We start from the raw sequence: 20550 nt of genomic DNA on the forward strand, positions 1-20550 counted from the left end.
TTTAATACACTTAGTTTTTATATTATGAAGTATTTTAATATATTTTAATTTACTATAATATATTAATATGTGTAATAATATAAAATGATTACATTTTTTAGATACTATTTTATATTTAAAAAATATATTAATTTATAGTATAGAATATATTATATTCTTTAAAAATGGTTTTGGTTATAATGGTAATTAAAATAAAACAGTAATTAATATACTTTATTAAATATACAATGCAATACCAATATTAACACATAGGTATAATTTTATAACAACAACAGCTTAACATGATTACATTGAAATGGATTATGTCTTCAGCTTTCTTAATTTTTGTAGTTTTTGTAAGCGGAATTTAGACTTTGGTGTATTGTAGTACTTTGTTTATTGTAGTATTTTATAGGAATAAATATTCGTTGTTTGATGTACGATTGAATGACAACATTATATTTATTTTCCATATCCATTCTAGAAAGAATTTTTTTAGTTAAATTTTTGACAACACCCTGGCCTTCTGTAATTTGTTGTTTTGTAATCTTTTTAAATAAACGTTCAATCCTAAATATATTGGTTTTGGAATTATTACTTGGAACAATAGCCCACCATAGGATATATGGTTTCCATGATGGCATTGAATAATTAATGTCATGTGAACTTTTATTACAATTTGACTTTGATGTCATTGAGCCAAGTTCAGGGAATTTCAGTTGATATTTCTTAACAATCTAACTTGGTAATTTCAAGCTTGTTTACATATTGTGTCTCAGATGAAATTGATGATTCATCAGTATCGCTTAAATAATAATTTGTGTCTGTATCAGTTTCAGAGTTGTCTGTATTTTCACGTTTATCACTAATAGAAAAATTAATTTTTTTCAATGTACTTGCCACCATAAATTCTTTATTGTTTTTATTGGTGGTATTAGAATGATTGGAAACCACACAATGATTTTTACTCGGAATAATCATTCATAGTCTATACAACGCATTAAGAAGGGATGTATGGTCATAAAGTCCTCCTCTGGATCGAATTTGTGAAAACAAATTTTCTTAAGCATTTACTTTACTTGTTAAAAGATAATCCAAGCCCGACAACTTCATCATTAAGAACATCATACTCTGTGACACTATACACTTAAACTACATCAAACATCAATACTGTAAGCTTTTCAGAATTATTGAATATTTCACCAATGAGTTTCATTAAATTTAGTACATCATGAAGAACACCATTCCTCATTTCTATGCTTTCGGCCCACCTCTGAAGAGAAGAAAGTTCTAAAATTAATTTCAAATTAATACAAATGTTTTTTAGCTATAATAGTTCAATAAGTATAAAATAAAAAATTATTTACCAGGTAGAGGATAATGCAGTTTATTTTTGACCTAGACGTATGCTCTTTTACTGAAATACCTAAGTGTGAACGCTTTTGAAATTTCAGCTCTTGTCCAATGAATTCTTTTCTTTTTTGCATTATTAAATTTAACTGGTTTGTAAAAAATATAGATGAAAAATATTTCTTGGCTTGATTTTCAATGGTTTGACTTTTATTTAAAAAGACCAATTTGATTTATTTGGTTGTAGTTTTCTGTGTTTGATTAAAAGCAAGTTAGTTTCTTTCAAATTCTTAGTTAGAACATTTATACTCAAACAAAGTGTTTCATTAATTTTTTTATTGACGCAATTGCTTTTTCCAGTACACTGTAATCAGTTTTTAATATGTCATATTCTTTAAGTAGATTGATATAAAATTGCTCATAATCTAGTTCAATGTTAACTAGTGTAAGATTATCATCTGGTATAGACAGTACTTTGGATGTACTAAAACCTGAATTGGTTATCTTGTTGTGAGCCTACAACAATTATTAACAAATATCTGTGAGTTACAAAGTAATGTAATAAGTGAGCAATATAATATAATATTTATGCCTATATTTTGTGATTTTTTAGTTTTTTGATATTTTATTCTGTTTCTTTGCAATTATCAGATAAACATTACATTTTACAGGTTATGAGGTCATGATATTACATCATATAATAAATTATCACTACAAATTATTATGTTATAAATTATGATACTAAAATAATATTATCAGTCAAAAAAAGTATTGATTGTGAAAATATACCGGGACAAAATTAATATATAAATATCAATTTTTATATAAACCAGTTTTATTAATTTTCTTTCCATTCTACTTCTACGACTAATGGTTGATGCAGATTCAACAGTATTTGATGTTAAGTCAGCCGGTAAATTTAACGTAAGAGTTGCATCCTCTTTAAGTCTTCGATTCTTAGATTTATATCCTAAAAATAAATCAAACAATAAAATATATTATATTAAAATTTTATTCTTAGAAATACTACCTAAAAGTTCTTCTTTTAAGTCTCGAACAAATACATTGCCATTAAAGTGATTAGAGTAAATAATAGATGTATCAGGATTAAAATGGTCACCTCTTTTGCATTTCTGAACTCATTTTTTCTGATAGCTTAGATCTTTTGGAAATCTAAACATAATATATTTTAAATGCATATAATAATAGATAAAATAAATACCTAAATAATAAATTATTTATATTATTTTCAGTTACTTAAATATTTTTTTTATCATTTATATGCCGTGTCGGTCATTTTGGACCTTGCTTATAGTAAGTATACACTTTACACTACTCATGTATTATACTAATATAAATATTAAAATATAATATAATGCATTAATAAGTAATGTACCTGTGAAATGATATGTTGGATCATCCATAATTTTTTTATTAACTGTAGTTATTTATCCAAGTAGCAATAGCACAACATGAGTTTCCTTTCTGCTTGTATTTCTGCTTGTAATATTAAATCTAATATCTTTGATTCCATAATACATATACACAATGAAAATAAAGTAAAAATTAAATAAATATTCAATTTAATAATAATTAATACTGTAACGTGGTCGGGGATGACCCGTTAAATATAAGATATTCAGGGAAGAAATTAGTTCTTTTGAATATTATATTTTTACCGTAGCTCGGGAGCACGAATGGTATTAGGATCTTAATATTACAAATAAATAACGATTGATCTAAATTATTTTTAATACAAACAAATGTATTATTACTTACAATATACGAACAAAGTTACTTAATTAATTAAGATAACATAAACCCTATATGTAATTTACTCCTATTCTTGAAACTTAAAATCTCGTAAATCTCGTAAAATAATTTGTATTAAAATTAAAATTATTTGGTGCCTATACATAAATATTCTCTGATAACATAACCTCTATATGTAATTTACTCTTATTAGTCTTATTCTTAACACTTAAAATCTCGTAAATCTCGTAAAAAAAATTCAAACGATTTTATTCTTATATGTAAATTACCTAATCAAGTTATTCCTTTATTTCCTTTACAGCTATACTTTTATATCTAACACTAAAATTTTGTAAAATTATTATAATTAAAATTAAAATTATTAGGTGCCTATTGTCTATACATACATTTTCTCTGATAACATAACCCCTATATGTAATTTATTCCTATTCTTAAAACTTAAAATCTTGTTAAATAATTCAAACGATTTTATTCTTATATGTAAATTACCTAATCAAGTTATTCCTTTATTTCTTTTACGGCTATGCTTTTATATCTAACACTTAAAATCTCGTAAATAAAGTTTTAATTGAAATTAAAATTATTAGGTGCCTATACATACATTTTCTATTCCCGTAACTCTTTCAATTCTTTTACTCTTATTCTTAATATTTAATATATATCATGTATATTATAAATTTTAAATATAATAAAAGAAAAACTTCAATTATTTTTAACTCGACTACACTTTAATTTTATTATTCTCCTCGGCAATCCAGCTAGACGCCTCAAAAGAAACTGGTGCCGTGACCTGATAACTTAAGATTAAGTACTTAAAATATTCTGGGGTGTCACAAATGTGTGATTTCCCCTTCATGTATATAAATTAATCCTGTGAACTATCTGTAAAACATTTATATTACTTATTGTACTCAAAGTATAGATTGTAATTTTTCATAATAAAGTCAAATATATTTATAAAAAAAAAAAATTTATTATTTTCCTACGATTCAATTAACCAAACTTAACAACTAATAACAAAATAAAAATCTAAACCAATCGTAAATATCTGTAATTTCAACTACTTAAGAGCTTCGGCGCCTCCACCAATATGTAACATGGTCGGGGATGACCCGTTAAATATAAGATATTCAGGGAAGAAATAAGTTCTTTTGAATATATTTTTACCGTATCGGGAACACAAATGGTATTATGATCTTGATATTACAAATAAATAACGATTGATCTAAATTATTTTTAATACAAACAAATTTATTATTACTTACAATATACGAACAAAGTTACCAAAAAGGTAGGATTGTAAGGAGTTCAGGTGCGCGTGATGGAATCGCGGGGAACTGCCTTTCTCTTATATAGCGATATTGGCCGGAGCCTTACAATCATAAAATATATAAGTGGCACCTAGACCGGAGGGGCTTAGTATATTATAGTCAGCGCATAATATGCCTATTGTGCATATTATGATGCTTATAAAATAAACGTAATGATGTAACATACGTTACAATACGGTACAACTCAAAGCGACTGCTAGCTGCGGTTGTAGATTGTATACTGTAGTATACGATGTTAACAATTTATACTACAATGACATCATCGGACTAGTTCACCTACTTTTTCGAAATTTACGGATAAGGTAACCTCTATAATCTAAAAACCTTGGACTCAACCACTTAAGTATGCACTATGTTCTTCTCACAACTATTGAACCGAAAGTGATGTTTAGAACACCATCGATTGGCATATCATTAATAATAATTTGGTTTGATTAATAAAACAAAACGTTTTAATATATTTTACCTTTCTCATCGTCCATCTACGTCATTATTGAATTCGCGTTAGGTAAAAACATTTGTTTGGGTAAACTTTTTAATTTTACTCGTCATTCGTACTAGGCTTAGTCTCATTCCGATGAACTTTCGTTTCAACGTCAAAAACTCATTAATTTATTAGTTGCAGAAAAGCTTCACCATGAATGCCACATTGGTGAGCTTTGAACATACTATGTCCAGGACAATAACTGTTCGTCATGTGTAGTGTATCCGGATCAGTTACTTCTACTGCTTATTTTAACCTCGGCTGCAAGCACGTGGAACCCGTGTATTACTTCAGAATACTGAGTAAGTATAAAACAATATAATATCATACTATTTTGCATGTCGTTCAAAAGCTATAAACTATAAGCTGTCCGTCACAAGACTAGTAATAAAAACTTTTAATGTTTCTTTCTATATTGTACTGTCCAACTTGTGCTATTATTTGCGATTTGTCAGTCTTGTATATTTAATTTCCGGATATTATATTGTAAGCCAAAGAAAAGGCATTATTAGATATGACACATTTCAAAAGTTAACATTTTAAAATCAACCTTGAGGTCAGCGTTTATAATGTTATGTTCAACAAAGGTATACTATTGAGGTAAATTCCATTATTTATTAATGAATTATTACAATATTCTTGTCAGATACCTATTTTAGTATGATCATATAATAATCAAGGTTAGTGATATTGCTTGGTTCGCTAATGCAACTGGTTTCATATCTGTTTAATACTTTTTCTGGAGCTGCATAAACTATTATTACTCTTTTTTTATTTATTTCCTATTATAATGAATTAAAGCCTAATATATAAACTCAATAATATTCTACCAGTCTATGTAGACCAATAAAATCCAACCGATCAACATAGACACGGCATCGTCATTAGAAATAAAACTCGTTTATAAAGATTTTTTTATAAATCTTCTGATTCTAGACAATGATATGACATTGGTCCTATTAAAGCTTCGGAGTTACGATAGTTTTAATTTATGATCCACATTCTAATTCATGCTGTTCGAGTTTAGCCCCCCCTCTTTTTAATTTAAACTTATTTAATAAGTCCATTTTCCCAGGCGTAAACGAGTTGGTCAAAGTGATCGTTAAACCCGGCGCTGCTGCACGTATCGACATCACACAAGCATCCTTTTTCTCGGGCATAAATGAGGCAGTCTAAATGACCGTTCAACGCTGCGTTACTGCACGTATCTGCGTCAAACAGGCATCCGTTTTCTCGGGCATAAACAAGGGAGTCCATGTTAACTTCCAACGTAGCTTTATTGCGAGTATCTTCGCCCCACGGGCATTCTTTTTCCCAGGCGTAAACAAGGCAAACCATATTTACTTTCGACGCGGCTTTACTAAGCGTATCTTCATCCCACGGGATGCGTTGCTGCACGTATCTGCGTACCACTGTCATCCCAATTTCTCAGGTGTCAACGAGGTAGTCAAAGTGATTTTTAACCCGGTGCTGCTGCACGTATCTGCGTCCACGGGCAACCTTTTTTTCAGGGAACAGAAATAGCAAACCAAAAAAATATTTTAAAAAAATACTTTTTTCATAGTTTAAAGTTTTGTACGAGTTGCCTTAACCAAGAGCTTGTATCTTTATTCACCATTTTTGTTGTAAACGGAAACAGCAGCCTCTTATAACAATATTAGGCCAAACAAGCTATGCAACCGTATGTATAGCTAAGAACTAAGAACTCTGAAACCGGATTGAAGTAGCAGTCTTTGTAGACCAATAAAATCTAACCGATCTCAATCAAAGAACCGGTTAATTGCAGGTACGTGATGTTCTGCAATTTATTTCTGAAAAAAAACTACGTTTCAAATTCTACTTCTTCTTTTTCTTTTGCGTATTATATTCTCTCATATGCGTAGGTACATAACATAAGATATTGAAGGTAAGGGGGGACCTGTTTTCCCTCACTCGCGTTAACCAAGAAGTGTCTGTGATTGTTCAACGCTGCGTTGCTGCACGTATCTGCGTCTAACGGGCATCTCTTTTCTCGGTCTTAAGGGGGGCATTTAAAGTGACCGTTTAACGCTGCGTTACTGCACGTATCTGCATCCCACGGACATCCGATTTCTCCAACGTAAACAAGGCAGTCCGTGTTTACTTTTAACGCAGCATTTCTGCGTTCATCTTCATCCCTCGGGTATCCTTTATCCCAAGTGTAAATTAGGTAGTCAAAGTGACCGTTCAACACTGCGTAACTGCACGTATCTGCGTCCCACAGGCATCCGTTTTCTCGGGCATAAACAAGGGAGTCCATGTTAACTTTCATCGTGGCATTACTGCATATATCTTCGTCCCACGGGCATCCTTTTTCCCAGGAGTAAACAAGGCAGTCCATGATTACTTTCAACGTGGCTTTACTACGCGTATCTGTGTCCCCCGGTCATCTTTTTTCACGGGCCTAAAAAGGCATTCCAAGTGTTCGTTCAACACTGCGTTGTTGCACGTATCTTCGTACCACTGTCATCCCATTTTCTCGGGCATAAACTAGGCATTCCAGGTGTCCGTTCAACGCTGCGTTGCTGCACGTATCTGCGTCTAACGGGCATGTCTTTTCTCGGTCTTAAGGGGGGCATTTCAAGTGACCGTTTAACGCTGCGTTACTGCACGTATCTGCATCCCACGGACATCCGTTTTCTCGAACGTAAACAAGGCAGTCCGTGTTTACTTTTAACGCAGCATTTCTGCGTTCATCTTCATCCCTCGTGTATCCTTTATCCCAAGCGTAAATTAGGTAGTCAAAGTGACCGTTCAACACTGCGTAACTGCACGGATCTGCGTCCCACAGGCATCCGTTTTCTCGGGCATAAACAAGGGAGTCCATGTTAACTTTCATCGTGGCATTACTGCATGTATCTTCGTCCCACGGGCATCCTTTTTCCCAGGAGTAAACAAGGCAGTCCATGATTACTTTCAACGTGGCTTTACTACGCGTATCTGTGTCCCCCGGTCATCTGTTTTCACGGGCCTAAAAAGGCATTTCAAGTGTCTGTTCAACACTGCGTCGTTGCACGTATCTTCGTACCACTGTCATCCCATTTTCTCGGGCATAAACTAGGCATTCGAGGTGTCCGTTCAACGCTGCGTTGCTGCACGTATCTGCGTCTAACGGGCATCTCTTTTCTCGGTCTTAAGGGGGGCATTCCAAGTGACCGTTTAACGCTGCGTTACTGCACGTATCTGCATCCCACGGACATCCGTTTTCTCGAACGTAAACAAGGCAGGCCGTGTTTACTTTTAACGCAGCATTTCTGCGTTCATCTTCATCCCTCGGGTATCCTTTATCCCAAGCGTAAATTAGGTAGTCAAAGTGACCGTTCAACACTGCGTACCTGCACGTATCTGCGTCCCACAGGCATCCGTTTTCTCGGGCATAAACAAGGGAGTCCATGTTAACTTTCATCGTGGCATTACTGCATGTATCTTCGTCCCACGGGCATCCTTTTTCCCAGGAGTAAACAAGGCAGTCCATGATTACTTTCAACGTGGCTTTACTACGCGTATCTGTGTCCCCCGGTCATCCGTTCTCACGGGCATTAAAAGGCATTTCAAGTGTCCGTTCAACACTGCGTTGCTGCACGTATCTGCGTACCTCTGTCATCCCATATTCTCGGGCATAAACGAGGCATTCCAAGTGTCCGTTCAACACCGCGTTGCTGCACGTATCTGCGTCCAACGGGCATCTCTTTTCTCGGTCTTAAGGGGGGCATTTCAAGTGACCGTTTAACGCTGCGTTACTGCACGTATCTGCATCCCACGGACATCCGTTTTCTCGAACGTAAACAAGGCAGTCCGTGTTTACTTTTAACGCAGCATTTCTGCGTTCATCTTCATCCCTCGTGTATCCTTTATCCCAAGCGTAAATTAGGTAGTCAAAGTGACCGTTCAACACTGCGTAACTGCACGGATCTGCGTCCCACAGGCATCCGTTTTCTCGGGCATAAACAAGGGAGTCCATGTTAACTTTCATCGTGGCATTACTGCATGTATCTTCGTCCCACGGGCATCCTTTTTCCCAGGAGTAAACAAGGCAGTCCATGATTACTTTCAACGTGGCTTTACTACGCGTATCTGTGTCCCCCGGTCATCTGTTTTCACGGGCCTAAAAAGGCATTTCAAGTGTCTGTTCAACACTGCGTCGTTGCACGTATCTTCGTACCACTGTCATCCCATTTTCTCGGGCATAAACTAGGCATTCCAGGTGTCCGTTCAACGCTGCGTTGCTGCACGTATCTGCGTCTAACGGGCATCTCTTTTCTCGGTCTTAAGGGGGGCATTCCAAGTGACCGTTTAACGCTGCGTTACTGCACGTATCTGCATCCCACGGACATCCGTTTTCTCGAACGTAAACAAGGCAGGCCGTGTTTACTTTTAACGCAGCATTTCTGCGTTCATCTTCATCCCTCGGGTATCCTTTATCCCAAGCGTAAATTAGGTAGTCAAAGTGACCGTTCAACACTGCGTACCTGCACGTATCTGCGTCCCACAGGCATCCGTTTTCTCGGGCATAAACAAGGGAGTCCATGTTAACTTTCATCGTGGCATTACTGCATGTATCTTCGTCCCACGGGCATCCTTTTTCCCAGGAGTAAACAAGGCAGTCCATGATTACTTTCAACGTGGCCTTACTACGCGTATCTGTGTCCCCCGGTCATCTGTTTTCACGGGCCTAAAAAGGCATTCCAACTGTCCGTTCAACACTGCGTTGTTGCACGTATCTTCGTACCACTGTCATCCCATTTTCTCGGGCATAAACTAGGCATTCCAGGTGTCCGTTCAACGCTGCGTTGCTGCACGTATCTGCGTCTAACGGGCATCTCTTTTCTCGGTCTTAAGGGGGGCATTCCAAGTGACCGTTTAACGCTGCGTTACTGCACGTATCTGCATCCCACGGACATCCGATTTCTCGAACGTAAACAAGGCAGTCCGTGTTTACTTTTAACGCAGCATTTCTGCGTTCATCTTCATCCCTCGGGTAACCTTTATCCCAAGTGTAAATTAGGTAGTCAAAGTGACCGTTCAACACTGCGTAACTGCACGTATCTGCGTCCCACAGGCATCCGTTTTCTCGGGCATAAACAAGGGAGTCCATGTTAACTTTCATCGTGGCATTACTGCATGTATCTTCGTCCCACGGGCATCCTTTTTCCCAGGAGTAAACAAGGCAGTCCATGATTACTTTCAACGTGGCTTTACTACGCGTATCTGTGTCCCCCGGTCATCTTTTTTCACGGGCCTAAAAAGGCATTCCAAGTGTTCGTTCAACACTGCGTTGTTGCACGTATCTTCGTACCACTGTCATCCCATTTTCTCGGGCATAAACTAGGCATTCCAGGTGTCCGTTCAACGCTGCGTTGCTGCACGTATCTGCGTCTAACGGGCATGTCTTTTCTCGGTCTTAAGGGGGGCATTTCAAGTGACCGTTTAACGCTGCGTTACTGCACGTATCTGCATCCCACGGACATCCGTTTTCTCGAACGTAAACAAGGCAGTCCGTGTTTACTTTTAACGCAGCATTTCTGCGTTCATCTTCATCCCTCGTGTATCCTTTATCCCAAGCGTAAATTAGGTAGTCAAAGTGACCGTTCAACACTGCGTAACTGCACGGATCTGCGTCCCACAGGCATCCGTTTTCTCGGGCATAAACAAGGGAGTCCATGTTAACTTTCATCGTGGCATTACTGCATGTATCTTCGTCCCACGGGCATCCTTTTTCCCAGGAGTAAACAAGGCAGTCCATGATTACTTTCAACGTGGCTTTACTACGCGTATCTGTGTCCCCCGGTCATCTGTTTTCACGGGCCTAAAAAGGCATTTCAAGTGTCTGTTCAACACTGCGTCGTTGCACGTATCTTCGTACCACTGTCATCCCATTTTCTCGGGCATAAACTAGGCATTCCAGGTGTCCGTTCAACGCTGCGTTGCTGCACGTATCTGCGTCTAACGGGCATCTCTTTTCTCGGTCTTAAGGGGGGCATTCCAAGTGACCGTTTAACGCTGCGTTACTGCACGTATCTGCATCCCACGGACATCCGTTTTCTCGAACGTAAACAAGGCAGGCCGTGTTTACTTTTAACGCAGCATTTCTGCGTTCATCTTCATCCCTCGGGTATCCTTTATCCCAAGTGTAAATTAGGTAGTCAAAGTGACCGTTCAACACTGCGTAACTGCACGTATCTGCGTCCCACAGGCATCCGTTTTCTCGGGCATAAACAAGGGAGTCCATGTTAACTTTCATCGTGGCATTACTGCATGTATCTTCGTCCCACGGGCATCCTTTTTCCCAGGAGTAAACAAGGCAGTCCATGATTACTTTCAACGTGGCTTTACTACGCGTATCTGTGTCCCCCGGTCATCTGTTTTCACGGGCCTAAAAAGGCATTCCAAGTGTTCGTTCAACACTGCGTTGTTGCACGTATCTTCGTACCACTGTCATCCCATTTTCTCGGGCATAAACTAGGCATTCCAGGTGTCCGTTCAACGCTGCGTTGCTGCACGTATCTGCGTCTAACGGGCATGTCTTTTCTCGGTCTTAAGGGGGGCATTTCAAGTGACCGTTTAACGCTGCGTTACTGCACGTATCTGCATCCCACGGACATCCGTTTTCTCGAACGTAAACAAGGCAGTCCGTGTTTACTTTTAACGCAGCATTTCTGCGTTCATCTTCATCCCTCGGGAATCCTTTATCCCAAGTGTAAATTAGGTAGTCAAAGTGACCGTTCAACACTGCGTAACTGCACGTATCTGCGTCCCACAGGCATCCGTTTTCTCGGGCATAAACAAGGGAGTCCATGTTAACTTTCATCGTGGCGTTACTGCATGTATCTTCGTCCCACGGGCATCCTTTTTCCCAGGAGTAAACAAGGCAGTCCATGATTACTTTCAACGTGGCTTTACTACGCGTATCTGTGTCCCACGGTCATCTGTTTTCACGGGCCTAAAAAGGCATTCCAAGTGTCCGTTCAACACTGCGTTGTTGCACGTATCTTCGTACCACTGTCATCCCATTTTCTCGGGCATAAACTAGGCATTCCAGGTGTCCGTTCAACGCTGCGTTGCTGCACGTATCTGCGTCTAACGGGCATCTCTTTTCTCGGTCTTAAGGGGGGCATTCCAAGTGACCGTTTAACGCTGCGTTACTGCACGTATCTGCATCCCACGGACATCCGATTTCTCGAACGTAAACAAGGCAGTCCGTGTTTACTTTTAACGCAGCATTTCTGCGTTCATCTTCATCCCTCGGGTATCCTTTATCCCAAGTGTAAATTAGGTAGTCAAAGTGACCGTTCAACACTGCGTAACTGCACGTATCTGCGTCCCACAGGCATCCGTTTTCTCGGGCATAAACAAGGGAGTCCATGTTAACTTTCATCGTGGCATTACTGCATGTATCTTCGTCCCACGGGCATCCTTTTTCCCAGGAGTAAACAAGGCAGTCCATGATTACTTTCAACGTGGCTTTACTACGCGTATCTGTGTCCCCCGGTCATCTGTTTTCACGGGCCTAAAAAGGCATTCCAAGTGTTCGTTCAACACTGCGTTGTTGCACGTATCTTCGTACCACTGTCATCCCATTTTCTCGGGCATAAACTAGGCATTCCAGGTGTCCGTTCAACGCTGCGTTGCTGCACGTATCTGCGTCTAACGGGCATGTCTTTTCTCGGTCTTAAGGGGGGCATTTCAAGTGACCGTTTAACGCTGCGTTACTGCACGTATCTGCATCCCACGGACATCCGTTTTCTCGAACGTAAACAAGGCAGTCCGTGTTTACTTTTAACGCAGCATTTCTGCGTTCATCTTCATCCCTCGGGAATCCTTTATCCCAAGTGTAAATTAGGTAGTCAAAGTGACCGTTCAACACTGCGTAACTGCACGTATCTGCGTCCCACAGGCATCCGTTTTCTCGGGCATAAACAAGGGAGTCCATGTTAACTTTCATCGTGGCATTACTGCATGTATCTTCGTCCCACGGGCATCCTTTTTCCCAGGAGTAAACAAGGCAGTCCATGATTACTTTCAACGTGGCTTTACTACGCGTATCTGTGTCCCACGGTCATCTGTTTTCACGGGCCTAAAAAGGCATTCCAAGTGTCCGTTCAACACTGCGTCGTTGCACGTATCTTCGTACCACTGTCATCCCATTTTCTCGGGCATAAACTAGGCATTCCAGGTGTCCGTTCAACGCTGCGTTGCTGCACGTATCTGCGTCTAACGGGCATCTCTTTTCTCGGTCTTAAGGGGGGCATTCCAAGTGACCGTTTAACGCTGCGTTACTGCACGTATCTGCATCCCACGGACATCCGTTTTCTCGAACGTAAAAAGGCAGTCCGTGTTTACTTTTAACGCAGCATTTCTGCGTTCATCTTCATCCCTCGGGTATCTTTTATCCCAAGTGTAAATTAGGTAGTCAAAGTGACCGTTCAACACTGCGTAACTGCACGTATCTGCGTCCCACAGGCATCCGTTTTCTCGGGCATAAACAAGAGAGTCCATGTTAACTTTCATCGTGGCATTACTGCATGTATCTTCGTCCCACGGGCATCCTTTTTCCCAGGAGTAAACAAGGCAGTCCATGATTACTTTCAACGTGGCTTTACTGCGCGTATCTGTGTCCCCCGGTCATCTGTTTTCACGGGCCTAAAATGGCATTCCAAGTGCCCGTTCAACACTGCGTCGTTGCACGTATCTTCGTACCACTGTCATCCCATTTTCTCGGGCATAAACTAGGCATTCCAGGTGTCCGTTCAACGCTGCGTTGCTGCACGTATCTGCGTCTAACGGGCATCTCTTTTCTCGGTCTTAAGGGGGGCATTCCAAGTGACCGTATAACGCTGCGTTACTACACGTATCTGCATCCCACGGACATCCGTTTTCTCGAACGTAAACAAGGCAGTCCAGCGTTATTTGGTCATTTGGAATGCCCCCCTTAAGTCCGAGAAAAGAGATGCCCGTTAGACGCAGATACGTGCAGCAACGAAGCGATGAACGGACACTTGGAATGCCTCGTTTATTCCCGAGAATATGGGATGACAGAGGTACGCAGATACGTGCAGCAACGCAGTGTTGAACGGACACTTGAAATGCCTTTTAATGCCTGTGAGAACGGATGACCGGGGGACACAGATACGCGCAGTAAAGCCACGTTGAAAGTAATCATGGACAGCCTTGTTTACTCCTGGGAAAAAGGATGCCCGTGGGACGAAGATACATGCAGTAATGCCACGATGAAAGTTAACATGGATTCCCTTGTTTATGCCCGAGAAATCGGATGCCTGTGGGACGCAGATACGTGCAGTTACGCAGTGTTGAACGGTCACTTTGACTACCTAATTTACACTTGGGATAAAGGATACCCGAGGGATGAAGATGAACGGAGAAATGCTGCGTTAAAAGTAAACATGGACTGCCTTGTTTATGTTTGAGAAAACGGATGTCCGTGGGATGCAGATACGAGCAGTAACGCAGCGTTAAACGATCACTTGGAATGCCCCCCTTAAGACCGAGAAAAGAGATGCCCGTTGGACGCAGATACGTGCAGCAACGCGGTGTTGAACGGACACTTGGAATGCCTCGTTTATGCCCGAGAATATGGGATGACAGAGGTACGCAGATACGTGCAGCAACGCAGTGTTGAACGGACACTTGAAATGCCTTTTAATGCCCGTGAGAACGGATGACCGGGGGACACAGATACGCGTAGTAAAGCCACGTTGAAAGTAATCATGGACTGCCTTGTTTACTCCTGGGAAAAAGGATGCCCGTGGGACGAAGATACATGCAGTAATGCCACGATGAAAGTTAACATGGACTCCCTTGTTTATGCCCGAGAAAACGGATGCCTGTGGGACGCAGATACGTGCAGTTACGCAGTGTTGAACGGTCACTTTGACTACCTAATTTACGCTTGGGATAAAAGATACCCGAGGGATGAATATGAACGCAGAAATGCTGCGTTAAAAGTAAACACGGCCTGCCTTGTTTACGTTCGAGAAAACGGATGTCCGTGGGATGCAGATACGTGCAGTAACGCAGCGTTAAACGGTCACTTGGAAAGCCCCCCTTAAGTCCGAGAAAAGAGATGCCCGTTAGACGCAGATACGTGCATCAACGAAGCGATGAACGGACACTTAGAATGCCTCGTTTATTCCCGAGAATATGGGATGACAGAGGTACGCAGATACGTGCAGCAACGCAGTGTTGAACGGACACTTGAAATGCCTTTTAATGCCTGTGAGAACGGATGACCGGGAGACACAGATACGCGCAGTAAAGCCACGTTGAAAGTAATCATGGACAGCCTTGTTTACTCCTGGGAAAAAGGATGCCCGTGGGACGAAGATACATGCAGTAATGCCACGATGAAAGTTAACATGGACTCCCTTGTTTATGCCCGAGAAATCGGATGCCTGTGGGACGCAGATACGTGCAGTTACGCAGTGTTGAACGGTCACTTTGACTACCTAATTTACACTTGGGATAAAGGATACCCGAGGGATGAAGATGAACGGAGAAATGCTGCGTTAAAAGTAAACATGGACTGCCTTGTTTATGTTTGAGAAAACGGATGTCCGTGGGATGCAGATACGAGCAGTAACGCAGCGTTAAACGGTCACTTGGAATGCTCCCCTTAAGACCGAGAAAAGAGATGCCCGTTGGACGCAGATACGTGCAGCAACGCAGTGTTGAACAGACACTTGGAATGCCTCGTTTATTCCCGAGAATATGGGATGACAGAGGTACGCAGATACGTGCAGCAACGCAGTGTTGAACGGACACTTGAAATGCCTTTTAATGCCCGTGAGAACGGATGACCGGGGGACACAGATACGCGTAATAAAGCCACGTTGAAGGTAATCATGGACTGCCTTGTTTACTCCTGGGAAAAAGGATTCCCGTGGTACGAAGATACATGCAGTAATGCCACGATGAAAGTTAACATGGACTCCCTTGTTTATGCCCGAGAAATCGGATGCCTGTGGGACGCAGATACGTGCAGTTACGCAGTGTTGAACGGTCACTTTGACTACCTAATTTACACTTGGGATAAAGGATACCCGAGGGATGAAGATGAACGGAGAAATGCTGCGTTAAAAGTAAACATGGACTGCCTTGTTTATGTTTGAGAAAACGGATGTCCGTGGGATGCAGATACGAGCAGTAACGCAGCGTTATACGGTCACTTGGAATGCCCCCCTTAAGACCGAGAAAAGAGATGCCCGTTGGACGCAGATACGTGCAGCAACGCAGTGTTGAACGGACACTTGGAATGCCTCGTTTATGCCCGAGAATATGGGATGACAGAGGTACGCAGATACGTGCAGCAACGCAGTGTTGAACGGACACTTGAAATGCCTTTTAATGCCCGTGAGAACGGATGACCGGGGGACACAGATACGCGTAGTAAAGCCACGTTGAAGGTAATCATGGACTGCCTTGTTTACTCCTGGGAAAAAGGATGCCCGTGGTACGAAGATACATGCAGTAATGCCACGATGAAAGTTAACATGGACTCCCTTGTTTATGCCCGAGAAAACGGATGCCTGTGGGACGCAGATACGTGCATTTACGCAGTGTTGAACGATCACTTTGACTACCTAATTTACGCTTGGGATAAAGGATACTCGAGGGATGAATATGAACGCAGAAATGCTGCGTTAAAAGAAAACATGGACTGCCTTGTTTACGTTCGAGAACACGGATGTCTGTGGGATGCAGATACGTACAGTAACGCAGCGTTGAACAGTCACTTGGAATGCCCCCTTTAAGACCGAGAAGAGAGATGCCCGTGGGACGCAGTATTAACCGCAAATCAAAAAAATATTTAAAAAAATACTTTTTTCATTGTTTAAATTTTGTACGAGTTGACTTAACCAAGAGCTTGTATCTTTATTCACTAATTTTGTCGTAAATGGAAACAGCATCCTCTTATAACAATTTTAGGTCAAACAAGCTATGTGACCGTATGTATAGCTTATAACTTCTATACTTTCTGAAACCGGATTGAAGTAGCAGTCTTTGTAGACCAATAAAATCTAACCGATATCAATCAATGAACTGGTTAATTGCAGGTACGTGATGTTCTGCAATTTATTTCTGAAAAAAAACTACGTTTCAAATTCTACTTCTTTTTCTTTTGCGTTTTATAGGCTATAGAGGCCAATAGCCGCATAAACCTACCGTCTCCTTTGATTTATTCCCTTAGCCTAATCTACTACATTCTCAATTTCTAGTATTTCTGGATTATTGTCCACTGTCTATTATAATAATCACCATCGATACGGTATCCACTATGTACAATCCATCACCTTCCAAAACAGTTATATTTCTAATGATTTTGTTATAAATCTTTTGATTCTAGACATTGTCATGTGGGGGAACTATATGTGGTCCTTATAAAGTATTAGAGTTAAGGTAGTTTTGTTTTATTATCCACATTTTAATTCATGCTATCCGATCTTTAGCCCTCCTCTTTTTAATTTTAACTTATTTTATAGGACCATAAAAAAAAATTAAGCAATGTTTTGCTAAAATAATTAGTCTAGGATGTTTCCTAGGCCTTTTTACTTTTTGTAAAAAGAGTACATTCTATTGTTACCTAACCTTACCTAACCTTACCTGGTGATACAGTTAGCATGGTACCAGTCTATAAGGACCATAAAAATCTAACCGTTCCCAATCAATGAACTGGATTACTGCAATTACATGATGTTCTGTAATTTATTCCTGAAAAAACTATATATAAACTACCTATCAAATTCTTTTTTTTCTTTTTCTTTGTCGTTTTATACGCCATTTAGGCCTATAGACGTTTTTTTTTGTAAAAAGAATAAATAACATATTCATTAACACAAAACATTAAGTTATACATCACTAACCAAAAAGGCAACACAAGACTTAATATTATATAATTTATTATTTTTTACATTTATTATAAGTGTTAACCATATTTTCATTAGATGTAAAGCAACTAAATAGTTGTATTTAATATTATTATTTTATTTTACTTTTATCAATTTTTTATTGTTTTATTAAACTTAAAGGAAATTGTTTTACCATTTGTTTTATTTTATTTTATTATTTGCCTCGTATCAAATTGTTGCATTTTGTGTTGAATATTATTGTATTGTTTTATTTGTACCAAATTACTACAGCTTGTATTTAACTGGTGTCTTCATAATCGTCTATCAACATACGTTTTAACCTAAACAGTGCAAAGAGATTTACCACGCTTGTTAATTCTTGGCTCTTGTTGGAGGAACATCAAGCTGAGATTGAACTACACGATGGAGTCATTGATGATATGTTAGAAAAATGAACTATGATTAAAGAGGACTACCTACGGTCTGTAAATGGATATTAAGTTTTAAGTCCAATTAACTTCACAAATTTGATGAAATAGAAACATTCCTAGGTAGAATTGAAATCGAATAAATCTTAAGAAATGCATATAGTGCAAAATCACTTCAAGTGCATAAGAAAGTCTTACTCACAAATAGAAGTTACACCAAGCCATATCATGTAAATAAATGCCCGTTATTCTCAGGGTTACATAATTTACATCACTGTGGAGAGTTTTTGAAAAATGAAGTGCCTGAACGAAGAAATGCCGCAATCAATTAACTAATGCTGTTCTTTGATTTTTTTTCTTTTCTAATCACCTAAGCAATTCAGACTTAGTCGCTGCAAAAAGTGTGGATTGAAGAACAGCACAACACTAGATATCAACCCAAGCGTTTTCAATGCTCCTTTTGATCAGAGTGTCAGCCCTGTCGTTTATGCATGATACAACTTGGTCACTTCTCATTCTGGTTCTTCTACTTATGCAATGCTTTCTATGTACAACAATGATTCTAGAGGGTAAATACAACCCTGTTTTAGCTACAAAATATTTGGACTATCATTAAATGATGATTTGTTTTGAGGGCTAAAAGTACAATCAGCCATAGATAATATCTTATTGCGGTTCCACACCCATACCCTAGTCCTCGATGCAGATGTAGCCAAAATTTATCGTCAGTATCTGATACGTTCCGATGATCATGAATTATGCATATGCTAACATGCGAACCCAGATGAACCCTTACTAAATTATCAAAAATGTTCTGTGACCTACAGCGCTTAATCCGTATCATTTTTGTCCACACCATATCTAGTCTTATTTGCATATGAAGTAGGCGATACAAGTATCAGACGGACATTGTGTGACGATTTCTGCGTGACCTTACCCGTGGTGCCAGTGCAGACGATGAAAGTTTTTTTCTGTATCAAGAACTCATGCAATCTGCTGGTTTCCCTCTCCGCAAGTAGTGTGAAAATTTAGTTTCCCTTATATCAAGAATTCTCACTACTCTAGGTGATCCCACATGCCGACTAACGCTGATGGATGAAGGCACTGTGAGCTACTGTGGCAGTCTAATTCCGACACTATTAAACTCACACTCAGCTATAGTGAAGCATTATCGCTTACCATACGTGGTGTAAGCCTACTTAACTAGTATTGATTAAATGCAAGATTTTCCTACAGTATTGCTGGCCTTAGAAAATTGGCTGGGACAATAATATTCTATCAAAGGACTCAACACCGAAATCACCCTTCATGGATTTGCTGATGCTTCCCAGGAGACGAATGTACATGCGTTAATTTACAACCAGGTGTATCTACATCAATGTCAACAGTTCAATTGTTTATCACAAAGTCACGGGTGGCACCCATACAACCCACCCGAATTGGCATTAATCACAAACCTACAGACATTATTATGCGGACGTAAATACACAACTATTGTTCTTGTTTGGATTAAAGTGTCAGTTCAGCTCAAAACTTTCGTTTCTAGTAGAATTCCACAAATCCATGACTTACTATACCTAAACAGTGGACTCATGTAACTACTTCTGAAAACCCAGCCAATATTATCACTCATAGAGTTGCTTCTGAAAAAATAAACCGCACCGAAGTTTAAATGGTATTAAGGCCCTGAATGGCTTCAAGACAACACCATTATCCTAAGCTTTATATTTATAATAAAGAATTTATACCTCTAAAAGTATCCCTAGTACCAAACGTCCATGAGTATGAGTTGTTGGAACGATACTTTTACTATAAAAAGCTGACTCGCGTTACTGGCTGGTTGTTTCGTTTCAAGCATAACAAAACAATCTCTTCTCACTCAAAAATAAATTATTACGAATCATAGCGGTTCACAAGGACCCAGTTGGCCACGTTCCAGTCATCACTCTTCGTACACCATGTGGTACTGAATATCGTCGGACAATAATCAGGTTGACTCTCATTCCCACAGTTAAAGAAGAAGCTGACACATCTCAGTACTCCTTCAATTTAGGTTTCTTTCCTCACTATTAAATAAATGTATACCATGTAAATCTTTCATACTGAATTACTGTATGAATGCTACTCAAAAATATCTCATCATAGCTTAAGCAATCCCCTTGTATCTAATGTTACTTTGACACTATTATCGCCATTTGAGCTCACCAATCTAAATATTGTTTTGTCATAATTTTCATTTTATTAACTGTATCATTATAAATGTAAATTACTATCAAATGTGTAAGAACAAAACTCTTCCAATGTGGGAGTATGTTTGTGCTGCA

At 39.2% G+C, this 20550-nt stretch overlaps 3 pseudogenes; 1 reads left to right on the forward strand and 2 right to left on the reverse strand.

The window, feature by feature from the left end:
* Positions 1–1338: 1338 nt before the first annotated feature.
* Positions 1339–4915, reverse strand: LOC132938107 (uncharacterized; annotated as a pseudogene).
* Positions 4916–5967: 1052 nt separating this feature from the next.
* On the reverse strand, positions 5968–13512 carry LOC132938115 (uncharacterized; annotated as a pseudogene).
* A 68-nt stretch (positions 13513–13580) lies between these two features.
* On the forward strand, positions 13581–18253 carry LOC132938120 (uncharacterized; annotated as a pseudogene).
* Positions 18254–20550: the final 2297 nt, after the last annotated feature.

The sequence above is a fragment of the Metopolophium dirhodum genome, chromosome 1 (assembly GCF_019925205.1).
Source record: "Metopolophium dirhodum isolate CAU chromosome 1, ASM1992520v1, whole genome shotgun sequence".
In the NCBI taxonomy this organism is placed as follows: Eukaryota; Metazoa; Arthropoda; class Insecta; order Hemiptera; family Aphididae; genus Metopolophium; species Metopolophium dirhodum.